This window comes from Poromitra crassiceps (assembly GCF_964638095.1).
Source record: "Poromitra crassiceps genome assembly, chromosome: 4".
NCBI classification, from domain to species: Eukaryota; Metazoa; Chordata; class Actinopteri; order Beryciformes; family Melamphaidae; genus Poromitra; species Poromitra crassiceps.
Window position 1 is genome coordinate 56,676,871 of NC_139626.1, and position 16,264 is coordinate 56,693,134.

At 42.4% G+C, this 16,264-nt stretch overlaps 2 protein-coding genes across 2 annotated transcripts in view; both read right to left on the bottom strand.

The window, feature by feature from the left end:
* The window catches only part of LOC310774923 (uncharacterized protein), a gene marked incomplete at its 3' end in the record, with an annotated part of 77,315 nt that extends 72,900 nt beyond the window's left edge, over positions 1-4,415 (bottom strand). The window contains exon 1 of the mRNA XM_083635016.1: positions 4,368-4,415. The remainder of the gene's footprint in view (positions 1-4,367) is intronic.
* LOC310775857 (uncharacterized protein) overlaps positions 1-16,264 on the bottom strand; it is a gene marked incomplete at its 5' end in the record, with an annotated part of 198,040 nt that overhangs the window by 103,958 nt on the left and 77,818 nt on the right. The gene's annotated exons all lie outside the window — the stretch shown is intronic.

Below are 16,264 nucleotides of genomic sequence, written 5' to 3' on the forward strand. Positions count from 1 at the left end.
ATCGGCTTGATACATTTGATTGTAGCTACTCATACAGCCGTGTGGAGCTTATCTAGCTAGGTTGCATCTGGAATATGTTATCAAGCCAGTAATGTAGCTAGCTAGCGTTAAATAGGTTTATCTGTAACCACGCTGAAATGTGAGGGCATTAACGTTAATATTTCTAGCTAGGTCAAACACACCTTAACGTTATGAGTGTGGCCGTTTTTGATTAACATTAAGTCCACGATCAAGTCTAGCATTTCGGTATATTCCTACCTCTTAACATCTAGCTAGCTAGGTTGGATCTGGAATATGATATCAAGGCTTGATACATTTGATTGTAGCTACTCATACAGCAGTGTGGAGCTTATCTAGCTAGGTTGCATCTGGAATATGATATCAAGCCAGTAATGTCAGGTCTCAGTCGCATTCACGCTAACCTCTTAACGTCTAGCTATAGCTAGGTTACATCTGGATTATGTATAATATACAGTATAATACTACGCTCACTACGTCATGACATTCACATTAACGCCTCCAAAAATCGGGGTTGATCGGGCCAATGAATTGAATATGTTCTTCAATAGATTTGATACAGCTGGCCCGGGGGCCCCCTCCCCCCCCTCCCCCGACTCTCCTGACTGCAGCATACAAACAGCAGCCCCCACCACACGGCTCCCCCCCGCCCTCCCTCTGGCTCTGGCTGATGGCCCTCCAGTCTTATCACCTTCCCCCCCCCCCCTCATCCCCCAGGCTATTCCCCATCAACCAGAGACGAGGCTACACCCCCCCTCCCCCCCCCCAAAGGGCTTCAGAGCTGATGATTAAACCCCCCCCCCCCCCCCCCCCATCTCCTCCCAGAAATAAAACCTCCTCAGGCCCACACTGATTTAAAACCACACTGAGATCGGCCAACAACAACTGAACTCTGTCAGCCCCTACATTTGGAGCATATACATTTACAAAAACCAAAGTAAAAGATTCATATCTCGCTTTAACAACCAGCAATCTACCTTTCACTATTTCTTCTACCACATACGATTGTGGTAAAAAGTCTTTAGAAAAAAGGAGGGCTACTCCACCACTATTTTTACTTAAATGACTTAAAATGATTTCACCATCCCACTCTTTCTTCCAGTCAGTCTCATTCATACTGTCACTATGTGTTTCTTGAACAAACATGACACTAATGAACTTTAACTTGACAAGCTCAAAAAGACATGCCCTCTTTCCCACATCCCTTGCTCCATTTATATTGAGCGTGGAGATTTTAAAACGGCTCATAAAGAAAAATGTGGAAAAGAAAATACACAAACAAAACATTAACCAGACAGTGAGATAGTTTATCTTATGCTGTTTCCACATTCTGTATCTAGTTCTTCATTGAGACTCGTAACATATTTCTTTAGCCTGTAAATCTCTGGATCTGTATAACCATCATCTCCTCTGACTCTCATCTGAAATTGAACAGACCATAGAAACAAAGCGTTATCAGGAAAAAAATCCTCAAGGACTACATTTTGCTTATTTTTCGTCTGTTTCAAAAATGTCTTAACCTGCTTCATTTCATACAATTTCTCTTGGTGTGAGTCAGCCAACTGAGAGTCATCACAATCCTGACCGTCTACACCACCCTCCCCCGTCTCTTCTCCTTGCTGGGTGCCCTCCTCCCCCTCACCGACCATACTTGTACCCTCTGACAGTTCTTCCTCCTGTCTGGCTCTTCTCGTCATCACTGATAAACGGCGGTACATTTGAAACCGTCACTCTTTTTGACGGTGTGGTGAGCGGCGATACTGACACAAACTTGTCATCAATAACCACGCCTGACTCAACCACTTGATTCACTTTGTCAATACTATCAACAAAAATCACCACGGCGCCATTCATTCTAGCAGCAGATTTAATGCTGTTTGGTGAACGCCATACCAGCACTGCGGTCACACCATCCGCACTTTGGGGAAGTGTAGTCGCGCTATCTGCACGTAAAATTCATTGAGCGTCTACTTCGCTTCGTACGGTAAATAGTGGGCGAAGCCCTCATGGTGCCTTCAGGTACGCCTCGTACACTCAGAAACACATACTAATGGCCATAGATATATATAAAGGCTAGATAGCTTACCCACGCTGCCGGCCAATGGAGAGCGACGTCGTCGCATGGCGGCCATCTTGCTACAGGGAGCTACTAGGAGTTATGAGCATCTGTTGTTGGGTTAGTATGGCAACATCATATGATCATAACTCCTAGGGAAATGGATGAAACTGCATGAAACTTTGTGCCTGAATCCCTCTCATGGCATAGATGCTTCGGTTTAATTTTGGTGTAATTTGGAGCCCATCAAAAAAATAGTGTTTTTAGTGTTTTTTTTTTTTTTTTTGTCTATCTCGGGAACGGAATATGCTTGTAATAAACCAAACCGTTTGTAAATCCGTCAAGATTTCAGCGAGTTATGAGTATTTTTGTCTGTGCAGGTCACCAGCTACCATAGAACGTACCAGAAAGGCACTGTAGCAAGATGACGGCGGTTCAACGACGCTGCTGACTCCGCCTTAAGCCATCTAGCCTTTATATATATCTATGCTAATGGCCACATAGCTTGTTATAAACAGCACAGATAATGTTTTTCTTATCATTTTCCCCTGTTGAAATGCATACATCTGTCATTAAGGCTACTTTATTGTTCTTCAAGAAAACTTTTCTAATAAGTACCTCTGTCAATTAGGTTGTTTGTGGTGCCATTTGTCTGTCTGTCTGTATGTCTGTTTATTTGAATTAGACAAAAACTAATATGCACATTTTCATGAAACTTGGTGGAAGGGTGAAGCATGGACAAAGGAAGAAGGCATCACATTTAGGTACGGATCTATGTCAGACTGACCTCATGGTGGCGCTATAATAGCCCTCTTTACATAGGCTGATATTAAAATGTCCATGAAAACATAAAATCAATTTGTTTTCTGCAAACTCCACCAGATTCTTGCTCAGTACTCCCCAGTCTACCTACCTGATGATTTTCAAGTGGTTTTACTGCAGCATTTTGGAATAATCCAATGGCAAAGTCATATACATTATGCATAATATGACACATTGGCTGATTTTCAAAAGGCCATGAAAACTTCAAATCAATTTGTTTCCTGCAAACTCTACCAGATTCTTACTCAGTACTCCCCAGTCTACCTACATGGTGATTTTCAAGTGGTTTTACTGCAGCATTTTGGAATAAAAAATAAAATAAATAAAAAAATTGAAAAAATAAAAAAACATTTTGAGAAAAAAGTAGAAATTTCGTGAATAAAGTCGAAATGTTGAGATTAAAGTCGAAATTTCGTGAATAAAGTCGAAATTTCGTGAATAAAGTCGAAATTTAAGCACCAGACAGAAGAGAGAAAAAAATCTGAGGATTTTTTTTTTTCCAAGAATAAAGTCGAAATGTTGAGATTAAAGTCCAAATTTCGATTTAGCATTTCAACAGGGGAAAGTGATAAGAAAAACATTATCTGTGCTGTTTACAACAAGCTCTGTGGCCATTAGTATCTGTTTCTGGGTGTACAAGGCGTACCTGAAGGCACCATGAGGGGCTCAGTGAAAGAGGAGAGCCGGCACTCACGGTAGGCTAATTTGAAAAAAAAGCCTTTTATTGGGCAGTGAAAAATCGGACGTTTCGGCGTAAAGCCTTTGTCAACAATGAGAAAGAGACACTTTCAGAAATATATACACACATACATCAAGGAGGGCACCAATCATTACGCAGGGCAGTAATGGGAGAATGCAAGGCACCTGTGCCAAGGGTGCGGCCGTCAGGGCCGTGTGCAAAGAGAAGTTGTGCAATCCTAGACCTACACAGTAGGAAGTGATTGATGACAGATAGGCAATTCTACCATGAGTCAAGAGCCAAATAGCCATGAGGGGCTCACCCACTCTTTACCGTGCAGAGCGAAGTAGACGCTCAATGGATTTTACGTGCAGATAGCGCGACTACGCTTCTTCAAAGTGCGGATGGTGTGACCGCAGTATACCAGCGGTGGCTACGCCCGCCAACCAGCAAGGTGTCCACCTGCTATGCCGACCACCCGCAGTGCCGACCTTAGGTTTAGGCATGGGGGGTGGGAGAGGTTAGGTTTTGGGTTAGGGTCTGGGGGAGGTTAGGTTTAGGCATGGGGGTGGGAGAGGTTAGGTTTTGGGTTAGGGTCTGGGGGAGGTTAGGTTTAGGCATGGGGGCTGGGAGAGGGGAGGTCGGAACAGCGACATGGAACCACCAGCAAGATGCTGGCTGACCACACACACACAATCCCCTAAAGCCACTCTATTTACACACCAACACTGTAAGAAACTGTACAAAACAATTTACAGCATTTAGAGAGAAAAAAGATAGAAAATCACTCACTTCGTAAACTCACTCCACCGATCCACACTCACTCCACTCTCGGCTCGTGCACATCTACAATGGCAAAAGCCTGTAGAAACGTTTTCAGGTCGAGGTACACAGGAGGGTGGAGGGACGAAATGTGTAGGAAGAGCTGTCATTGGGTAGCTTTAACGAAAGGTCCCGCCCTAGTCCCGCCCCGCGAGCGTGAGACAAGCCGCCTCTAGTCTGCGACAGCGAAACGCTGGGCGGTTCCAGCGGCAGGGGGCGCGAGGTTGAAATGGACCAATCAGGCGCGGAAATAGAGCAAGACAGCCTATGAAGATGCAGCGTCAAAGAGGCTTTCACAGGAGGCATGCCGCCGGGCGTTTCATGGTGTGCACGTACGAGCCGAGAGAGAGAGAGAGAGAGAGAAAGAGAGAGAGAGAGAGAACTGGAGACAGAGCTACACTTCCTGTTAAAATGTGACAAATGTGTGTGTGTGTGTGTGTGTGTGTGTGTGTGTGTGTGTGTGTGTGTGTGTGTGTGTGTGTGTGTGTGTGTGTGTGTGTGTGTGTGTGTGTGTGTGTGTGTGTGTGTGTGTGTGTGAGACAAATGCAATATTAGCACTTCTACATACTTAGCTTCCGGTGCTCCTTATAACCAGTGTGAATAAGTTTGGGGCAAGTATTCAAATAGCCTAAGTGCAACGGTCTCGCAGCAGATCAGACAGACAGGCTTTGAACTGCCCGTGGGCAAGGCCGGATTAACCATAGGGCAACCGGGGCAGGTGCCCCGGGGCCCTCGGGGTGAAGGGGCCCTCCCAATTTTTTTTTTTTTTTTTTTTTTTTTTTGGTTGGGCTCATGTTGGGCTCCACAGAACTATGACACAAATCTAAGACCAATCAGGACAAAATAAAATGTGTTTCCAAGAAGATTAAGTCTGATGATTTAGTCTCATTGGATGCCTGTGGGCAAGTGGTGACCAGGAGCGCGGGAAGTGGGGGTGCTTGTGGTGCTGCGGCACCCTCTGCTGTTTTATATTGGAAATGTACTGTCAATTATTTTTTCATCATTGTAAAGCCACAGCACAGTGAAGAGGATATTAATGTGAAGATTAGCCTCTTCCTTTTGCTCTCAGAGTGCATCAGATTCATGCATTTTACTTTAAATTGTACAAAATTTCTTTGTCCAGGGGGGGCACAGCCCCCCCAAGAAACCCCCCAGTCAGACTAATATTTTTATCCTGCTGGTGCTACCTGTTTGCAAAGCCTAGAATCGCCTATGAGTGAGTGACAAACTGAATCTCAGAAACTGAATAATGACATAAAAGTATAATACTAATGTCAATTTAAAATGAGATATTGCTCTAAATTTGGCGAAAAAACATCCAAACATCCGGACAATGGGTAGGGGGGCCCCTGGGAGCTTCAGTGCCCCGGGGCCCCTGGGGGTGTTAATCTGGCTCTGCCCGTGGGGAGGATAAACATGTACAAATCTGTCCATTCTTCATTAAAAACTCTGTTCTCTGTGTCCACTTTTCTCTTTTTAGAGCACGCCATAGCCTACTTCTCACCTATTTCTCCAACGTGTCTGGGTTTTTTCTCCCCCGTGTGTGTATAGCGCTGCTCACACCAGCTGTGACAAGCAGAGCGGACCCACACAGAGGAATCTTGGAATGGCTGGAATGTAAATTTCATTGGCACAATAGCATCACGTGGGACTCCAAACCAGTACCGTAAATGCTAGAATAGCCAGAAAAGCTGCGCAATTTAAAAATACAAAACACTGCAAACTTTGAAGAAAAATCTCAGTATAATAACAGCTTATAGGTCTGGGTCCGCATAGGACGGTGTCTCGGTCCGGATTCGGACCGCGGTCCGCCTATTGGTGACCCCTGCTTTAGCCTACTTCCCTAACTTCCATGCACACCAAATCATCCCGTAAAAAAAAAAACCCACTGCAATGATGATTAAACCCGACAGATTTAGGCTACCTGCACTTTAAAGATGCTTATGTTAATCTTGTAGCCTAAATATTAAATGTTTTGTCTTCTGGTAGGCTAATTTGTGTAGGCATATTGTCTGTTGTTGATTGATTAGGCTATCTAACTGCCTGCCTAATCTGACTAACATCTCCTGTTTTTCCCTCATACTAATCAGCGCAGATTGTCTTTGGATAAATAAATAGCAAAGCGAAAAAATGAGCTGCTTAGAGTTTAAAGATAAATAAATTTAATAAGAAGTAATTTGTACCTGCGTACTTCACAGAGTTAACATAGCCTACAGTGTACATCTTCACAAGTAGTTGATACGGGCAACAACACAAAACGCAACGCGTTTCAACCGTTGGTTTTCATCAGGCTGTATAGGGCGTCGCCCACCGCACCTGTATAAGAACATACGTGGCACAGGTAACGTGGAGTGACGTGGAGGGGGCAGAGCCCTGACGTCAGAGGAAAAGGCCCAGCGAGCACAAAACGTTTTTTCAATGTTGATTTTTAGTTTAAATCTGGGTGATATTGGGTTTGAACGTCTAAGACCTAATTTCACCCTCTTTTCAACCGGCTAAAATGCGGTTACAACGTCAACGTGTAAAAAAACACAATTTGGTTAATCATATTGTTAAAACATTTGTTGTAGCTTGGAATAGAGACAATATTGATAGTGTGTGAATTGGCATTTGTCCATTTTATTGTGTAACTGAGAGGTGTAATCTGGTCTACACGAAAACTACATTTCAACGCATTTTATGTCACATGAAATATCATAAATATGGGACTATATAGGCTATGTGGTGCCAGCAAAAAGCTTGCAGGACACAACTATGGTTAATAGTTTAGCGCAAAATAATGAATTGAGTTCCTGCAGCAACGCGCATGCGCAAGTACTCAGTACTAGCTGTGACTGACTACTAGACCAATAGCTCCATTACACGTAATATGACACATTGGCTGATTTTCAAAAGGCCATAAAAACTTCAAATCAATTTGTTTCCTGCAAACTCCACCAGATTTTTGCTCAGTACCCCCCACTCTACCTACCTGATGATTTGCAATTGGTTTTACTGCAGCATTTTGGAATAATCCAATGGCAAAGTCATATAGCTCCATTACACGTAATATGACACATTGGCTGATTTTCAAAAGGCCATGAAAACTTCAAATCAATTTGTTTCCTGCAAACTCTACCAGATTCTTGCTCAGTACTCCCCAGTCTACCTACATGGTGATTTTCAAGTAGCTTTACTGCAGCATTTTGGAATAATCCAATGTCAAAGTCATATACATACACCGTCGTCATGACAGATGACATGGACCTGCTGCTTCACCGGCGAGCTGATTCGAATGGCTACAGCCACACAGGCTGATATCGATTATCAATTAATTCACAGTGTATCGATTATGCTGGACGCTCAAAGCTGATGAAGTTCACCAGAGATCTCTGCCGGCTGCTGGGCTTAGGAGGCGGTGAGTCAACTGTCAGCCGCTCGCTGCAACTTTTCACTGCGTGTTACATCAGAAACATTTAGCTCGAACTGATTCAACACACTCAACAGATGCATTTCATCTAAATACTGTAATATGTTCAGAGATAGGCTTCAAAATATATAAGAATGCCCCAAAACATCTACCATATAGCCTATACACAGTAGCCATTTATTCTAAATATTAGTTTGAGTTTATTATATTCTTAGAAGCAGAATAGGCTACTCTTGCTTATTATTTTATACAGCGACAATGCACATTCATGAAATGTAAATATGCCAGATTTCAGCCAAAGGCTAACATCTATATAATATATATCCAGAATCTCCAAATATAGCCCACAGTATAGGCTATATCCACACAATATATTGTGGCAAATTGAAATATATTTAAAATCAATGTTATATAGCCTACAATTAAATATGTATAATGTATATAAAATGTATGCAAATACATTAATTCCAGAGTCACATTCGAAATTTCGTGAATAAAGTCGAAATGTTGAGATTAAAGTCGAAATTTCGTGAATAAAGTCGAAATTTCGTGAATAAAGTCGAAATTTAAGCACCAGACAGAAGAGAGAAAAAAATCCGAGGAGCTTTTTTTTTTTTTTTTTTCAAGAATAAAGTCGAAATGTTGAGATTAAAGTCGAAATTTCGACTTTATTCACGAAATTTCGACTTTTTTCTCAAAATGAAAAAACAATTTTTTTTGAAAAAAAAAAAAAAAAAAACTCCTGTAATTTTTATTTTTCATCATGCATGGCCCTAAAACTCCGTCGTAGCATTTCAACAGGGGAAAGTGATAAGAAAAACATTATCTGTGCTGTTTACAACAAGCTCTGTGGCCATTAGTATCTGTTTCTGGGTGTACGAGGCGTACTTGAAGGCACCATGAGGGGCTCACCCACTCTTTACGGTGCAGAGCGAAGTAGACGGTCAATGGATTTTACGTGCAGATAGCGCGACTACGCTTCCTCAAAGTGCGGATGGCGTGACCGACTGACCGCAGTCTTCTTTTGACCTCATCTCCTCCACTGCCCGACCTGCTTTCCTGCCTCTCTTTCTGCAGAAACAGGAAGTTGTGAGGGAATGCAGTTACTGCTCTGCAAATCACATAAAAGATGAAGGCACAAAGTAATCACATTACATTTGTCTCTAGTGGGGACTGGGGAGTAGGGTAGGAAGTAATCACATTACATTTGTCTCTCGTGGGGAGTAGGGTAGGGGATGAATCTGCAGGCGTATGGGAAAAACGTCAACACATCAAACGTGTACGATTGCGCAACACACCAATAGCTGACTGTAAAAGCTGCTAATTGCTAGAATGGATGGGCTGGTGGGACGGGGAGTAGTGTTTGGTTAGGTTTAGGGATGACGAGTGACGATTGGTTGGTTCATGCCAATCACAGGCAGTCGTCCCTCCGGCCGATCCATTGTGGCAGCAACTTTCATAGGAGTTCAAGGCAGATGGAGGGAAATGGAGTGTGATATACAACCTTTGAGGGGTGGAGATATGCTCACATCTCAGGCGATGTTGTGAAGTAACATAGAAGTAATGTAACTATTAGTGTAATGAATTACTTTCTCCACAGAGTAATTAAGTAAAGTAAGGCATTAGTTTTTTTTAAGTAATGGGCAATGTGTTAGTTGCACTTTTTTGACTAACGACCCCTAACACTGATGTTCCTTGGTAAGTTTTTTGTAGCTCTCCTAGGTTCTCTCTGAATCTTAATTGATTCCCAGCAGGGTGCCGTGTCCTCCCCTATTATTACCAACACTGCGGCACCACAAGGGAGCGCTATCTCCCCACTGCTATTTACTCTGTTTAAATGAATAGGGCGGCCAACTCGTTTGATGTTTTCCATGTTAATGATCTAATGATACAGTGATTGTTGGTTTGATCACTGAAGATGAAACAAAGCATCGTGGAGGTGTGGATGAGTTTAATTGGTGTCAATCTAGTTTTCTTCCGTTAAGTATCAAGTAAACGAGGAAATTATTTTTGTTTTCAGAGCGAGCAGAATACCGATTCGCTTTAATCGTTCATTTGTGGAGTATTCTCACTTTCTGATTTGTTGCTTGCTATTTGTCACTGTCTGCAACAACACAGTAAGACACTGCTTTGTGTTTGTGAGTGGCAGGGAAAGGGCGGGGCCAGGGCCACCCTCAGTGATGTCACACCCTCTCTTTGGTGAATATATCTGTTCAGATCAGGACGGAGGTATACATGTATGCTGGATGAGCCGTCACGACTCGAGACATGGACCAATGAACGGTTGAAATCAGGGGGTTTCAAAGTCTGAGACTGTGGGCCTCCCCTCAGACTCTCAAGTCAACAATTGAGCCAAGATAGCCTGATATTGCTGTTTATCTATTAGGCTACTTCAGACTATACATAACAAAAAGTCTGTCTGAATCCATTTATTAGGTTCTGACTCTGGGAAAGTGGGGAAAACGGTCAAATTCCACAAAAGTACTGTATGTCTGAACTATCACATCACACATTTAGGCAATTATCTTATAACTAATGGAATAACTAATGTCATATTTGTTCACTTCCATTCACTGAGCCTCCCTGAAACTGTTTGGAGACCCCCTGGCCTGGGAGGTCCGCCTCCCACTTTGAAAACCTCTGGTTGAAATAAAAGGGGGCTGTGGCCCAGGGGGTAGAGGAGGTTGACCACTAATCACTTTGGATAAAAGAGGTCGGTGGTTTGATCCCCGGCTGCTCAGGTCCCCATGCTGAAGTGTCCTTGGGCAAGATACTGAACCCCAAATTGCTCCAGATAATCCTGCAAAGTAGTCCCTGTAAACAAATTACATTACATATTACTGGGTGTGTGTGAGTGACACACACACACACACACACACACACACACACATACACACATATCTATATCTATATAGATATGTGTGTATATATAGAAAATCAAAAAGAACACGCTCAACTCGGAAATAATATTAACTGGGTGCTGGATCCTAAAGAGTTCAAATGATAAAGAAAAATAAGGACAGCAAAAAAAAACACACAGGTGATTCACCTTCACCCTAATTAAGGAGTCAAGAGTCAGCAGGGGGAGTCAACAATGTAGATATACAGAACCAACACACATGAGAATGCTTTGTGAACATCAAAGTTGAAAGTAAATGGATATACTTTACAAAAAATATATACTTTACAAAAAAATAAGAAAATTACTATGCTTTACAAAAAACAAGTAAATGATATCTCCTCATTCAATCCATTAGGAATGAGGGTATGGAGGGAATGAATCCAATAAGTTTCTCTCTGAAGGAGGATTTTGTCTCTATTGCCCCCTCTCCGTGGCATATTAACTGTTTCTATGCCCATGTAGTGCAAGTCGCTCAAACTGTGTTTTAAGCTGTTAAAGTGTCTAGCAACTGATGACTTCTCATCATGGTTGCGTATAGAACATTTATGTTCACAGATTCTAGTTTTTAACTCACGTTTTGTTTTACCAACATAGTATAGATTACATGGACATTTGAACAAATAAACCACATATCTCGTGTTACATGTGATCCTGCCTCTCACCTTAATGTCAGCACCAGACTTAGGATGAGTGAAATGATTTCCCTTGAGCATGGCATAACAATGTACACAATTATGACAAGGAAAATTACCACTAGACAAGTTAGAAAGAGAAAGAAAATGACTTTTACTTTTGGGCAGATCTGACTTAACTAAAAAATCCCGTAAATTGGAAGTGTATATATACAATTATAACACGGCTCTCTCAAATCAAGCAATCTGATTGGTTCACAGCCATTGTATAAATCCAGTAACCCACTCCAATAACCCATGGCCATGGGTTATTGAGTTGCCATGGCAACTCTCTTACTAAAAGGCTTTGGTTACCTCAAATGACAATGTTGAAAAAACAAATGGCGGAGACAGCTGTCAGATCCTTGTGAATCGATCTTCGCTTATAACTTTACTAATACTTCGCAGAAAATTATGTTTTGTACAAGAATAGACGCGGGCTAATGTCTTCTTTGCAAAAAAAAGGCTGTTAACCCCGCATTTAACCCCGCATTTAACCCCGTAACGTTAGTTGGTGTCGGCTCTCAGCTTCTCAGCAAGCGCTGAGAATGCAACGCTGCGCTCGAGCTGCGTGTCGGTAGTGTCGGCTCTGCGTGTCGGGCTTTCCAGAAAGCTCTCAGCTTCTCAGCAAGCGCCAGGATTGGCCAATGTCAACTTCAGTCTCCAGAACGATCCAATCAAATCACCCGCACGTTATTGCGGTCCCGCCTTACAGTAGTGTTTCAACTGACTCTATCAGAATGACATGCCAGTCGGACTTATAGTAGCCTATTATTATTATTATTATATTATCATACTTGGAAACCGTTTTATAAAAGCAATATAGCACTCGAGCAGCGTGTGTTGTGGCATATATCCCGCTGCTCAGCAGTTATCCCACGAGGCCGCAGGCCGAGTGGGATAACAGCTGATCAGCGGGATATATTTGCCACAACACACTGGCTCTCATGCTATATTGCTTAAATATCTAGCAGCAACAACACAGTATGACTGTGTTGGTTTGTGTGTGTATTTATTTATTCATTTTTCAAGATTTATTTTGAAAGTGATGACCAGAGTCCTACTGCCATGGTTTTGTTTTGAGTTATGCTCGGAAATCCTCTATCTGTCATTGATCTTATTTTGAAAGTCATAACCAGAAGTCACACTTTCCATTATTCTGGTTGCCTTGACACTGGGCAACCCAAAGTAGCTCGCCTCCGTCGTCATGACAGATGGACTTGCTTCACCGGCGAGCTGAATCGAACGGCTACAGCCACACAGGCTGATATCGATTATCAATTAATTCACAGTGTATCGATGATGCTGGACGCTCAAAACTGATGAAGTTCACCAGAGATCTCTGCCGGCTGCTGGGCTTAGGAGGCGGTGAGTCAACTGTCAGCCGCTCGCTGCAACTTTTCACTTCGTGTTACATCATCAGAAACATTTAGCTGGAACTGATTCAACACACTCAACAGATGCATTTAATCTAAATACTGTAATATGTTCAGAGATAGGTTTCAAAAGATATAAGAATGCCCCAAAACATCTACCATATAACCTATACACAGTAGCCATTTATTATAAATATTAGTTTGAGTTTATTATATTCTTAGAAGCAGAATAGGCTACCCTTGCTTATTATTTTATACAGCGACAATGCACATTCATGAAATGTAAATATGCCAGATTTCAGCCAAAGGCTAACATCTATATAATATATATCCAGAATATCCAAATATAGCCCACAGTATAGGCTATATCCACAATATATTGTGGCAATTTAAAATATATTTAAAATTAATGTTATATAGCCTACAATTAAATATGTATAATGTATATAAAATGTATGCAAATACATTAATTCCAGAGTCACATTTGGTAGCCTGTATGAGGGATCAGCGTGACATCACTTGCCACCCAGAAATGCGGAACCCCGCGGCAGTTAATAGCATGAGTTGTCGTGTCAAACTCAAAAACTATACATCACATCGCTTATATTTTGACATTCTGAGTGAGAGCAGAAGTAGCTCAAGAGTTTGATGTATAATATATGCATGTCGTGTTAAAGTGGTGTGAACTGTCGCAGGTTTTAAAATGTAAACAGAGTTAACTGGCTAGAGTCAGCCACTCAAGCCTCGTGCCACTTGGGCTCCATAGGGTTCCATTGCCGTTGCCACCCAGTGACGCGGTTTGTTTATCAAAACGCTGCTCAGCGGATCCCTCGTATATGGGAGAGCCAGAATGAAACCGCCTCAGGAAGCACTCATGTTAGCCGGCTGCACACCAAAACACAGTTTTAATTTTACATGATGACTGTTTTGGGACCCACCATGTGGCGGGTAGACCCCTGAGTGTCACCCGTCAAACGTAAAATCTGGTCGCCAATGGCGCTTGGCGGGTGTTAATTTCGGGCCCTGACGGTGGCGCAGTGGTAGCGCTGTCGCCTCACAGCAAGAAGGTACTGGGTTCGATCCCCACCTGGGACACTGAGGGAGGGTGTGTCGTCAGGGCCCACTGCCCAGGTGGTGACATCATGATGATGGCGAAGGCCAGGCGAAGGCATGACCCGCCCCTCTCTGCCTCTGATTGGCTGACTGCACTCGGCTGCTCTCGCCTGCTTCCCAGGCGAGCCAGAAGTCATTTCATTCAATGTCACGATGCAGCGGGGGGGAAGTAGGCTACTTCCAAGCATTATTTCCATAACTAGATAGATAGGCTATTAGTGGAGTGTTTGCTGGACAGCTAACATTCATACTTTATTAAAATTACTATGTATGCAGTCAGTCAGTTTCTGCTGAGGATATAATGGTCATCTAAGCATCAATGTGTTCATAATGTGAGCAGCAGGTGCAAAACAATCATTAAATCAACAAGCATGAGATGGCAGATGGCAGCATATAGAATCAAAAGGTTATGTGTGAGATCTTACTTTATTATATTAAACGTTACAATTGCAAACCGTAGAACTGAGTTATTTAGGCCTACTTAGCCTATTGCACAGGCATATGAATGTGTTGTTTTTTCTTGTCATTCTAAATTTCATCACCTTGTTTCCTCTGATTAATATTTAAATTCAAATACAATTCTTGTGTTACAATGAGCTGAAATAATTCACTGTAAATGCGCATTGACCCTGTTTTTATATCACCCTGATCAATTATCTGTCTGTAGGCTACATACGTGCACTGCCAAGAGTAGCAGCAGCATTATAAACCAGAGACCAGACTATATTCAAAACATAAACACACAGTGGCGTCTTTCATGCATGCTAGCAAGTGAAACTGCTGTCTGTCTGACCCACTGAGTCTGACCACAGACTGTAGAAAGAGACGCAGGATAGCCAAGCGGATGTGTTTAAATGAACGTTTGACGCTAGGCCAATCAGAGGCAGACAGGAGCGGATTATGCCTTCGCCATCATCCGGAAAAAAGATATCGCACCCAGGTGGGCTCGTCCTGCAAAAAAAAACATGCTAAAAACATGCTAAAAAAACATGCAAAATAAATAAATAAATTGACTGGGACCATGCCGGCTGCATTCTAGTGCATGTACAGTAGCATGTACAGTAGCATGTACAGTAGCATGTACAGTAGCATGTAAGCATGTACAGTAGCATGTACAGTAGCATGTACAGTAGTACACTGACTGTCAGCAACTAGTACCTCATACAAGCCCACATCAGAAAATCACAACTATCCCTTTAAGCACACAATGGTCTCTATCGTTGCAACGGCCTAAAAACTGCGCTTAGTGCCAGGCGAAGCGCAGATTAGTGGACGTGGACCAGCGCACTCGATATTTTGGTGTCGGCGCTACACGCGGCCTTAAGCATTATAACCACGCCTTTTAAGCATAAAATTATGCACAATCTGCTCATTGGAGAAGTGCAGTAAACGAATCACAAGCTTCCCTTTTAAGCTCCAATTCCACGGAGCGATCCAGTGTGGTCAGAAAAGCCAAGCGCTCTGAGCTCCCCCCCTCCGTGTTTCATCCCCGTCTGTCTCCAATATATTATTCCATATTATTATGCTTCTCAAACCCATCTAACTGCAGTTTAAATACTGCAAGCATGTAAATACGCTACACTATAGCCAGATCAAAGTGAAAAGAATGTTCTAAACGCATTTGCTAGAATTTTATTGTCACTCTGTAGTACAAGTATCATGTGTGAAATTCTTGTGCTGTAGACACCGTTTACAACATAGTGCAAAATAACAGGGCATATGGTGCAGGAAAACAAGAGAAACAACAAGCAATAAGGCAGTAACGTGATAAGTCAAGTCAAAGACAGTGACATATTCACTGCACATAGGTGCACATGGCATGTACATACTTTAAACATGCATAAACATAATTGACATTCTGTTTGCACAGGTGCAAATAGCATATACCTAATTAAGCATACAATTAAACATTATACAAACGTAATGGTAGCAGCTACAGTACAGTACAGTACAGTACAGCTACTACACTATTTGTGTATGTTAACTCATTGAGTGCCAGCCACTTTTGGAGAACGGACGCTCCCAGTGCCAGAGTTTCAGAGCGTTTTCAGTGATTTCTCGAGGCCCACAGAATATTGTGTGATATTACTATGTAAACACCGAACACGCACAAAGAACGATGAGACTCTCTTCTATCATTTGCAAAAAAAAGTTTATTGATCCCATTTTCCGTTCTTTAGTTATGAGCCGGAGAAGATAGCCTGTTTTGAGCAAAAAGACACTTTTCAAATTAGAAGCTGAGTTATTCCGCCTTTTGTGAAATGCAGCATTTCAAGCACATTCTGAGTCTGAAGATAATATTTTCTGATGTAGTGACGTGGTGTAGTTGTGTGGTGCATGCGTGCCCCACCCCCCTCTCCCCCCCTCAGCTGCAAACTCCTCCCCACACGCACCCA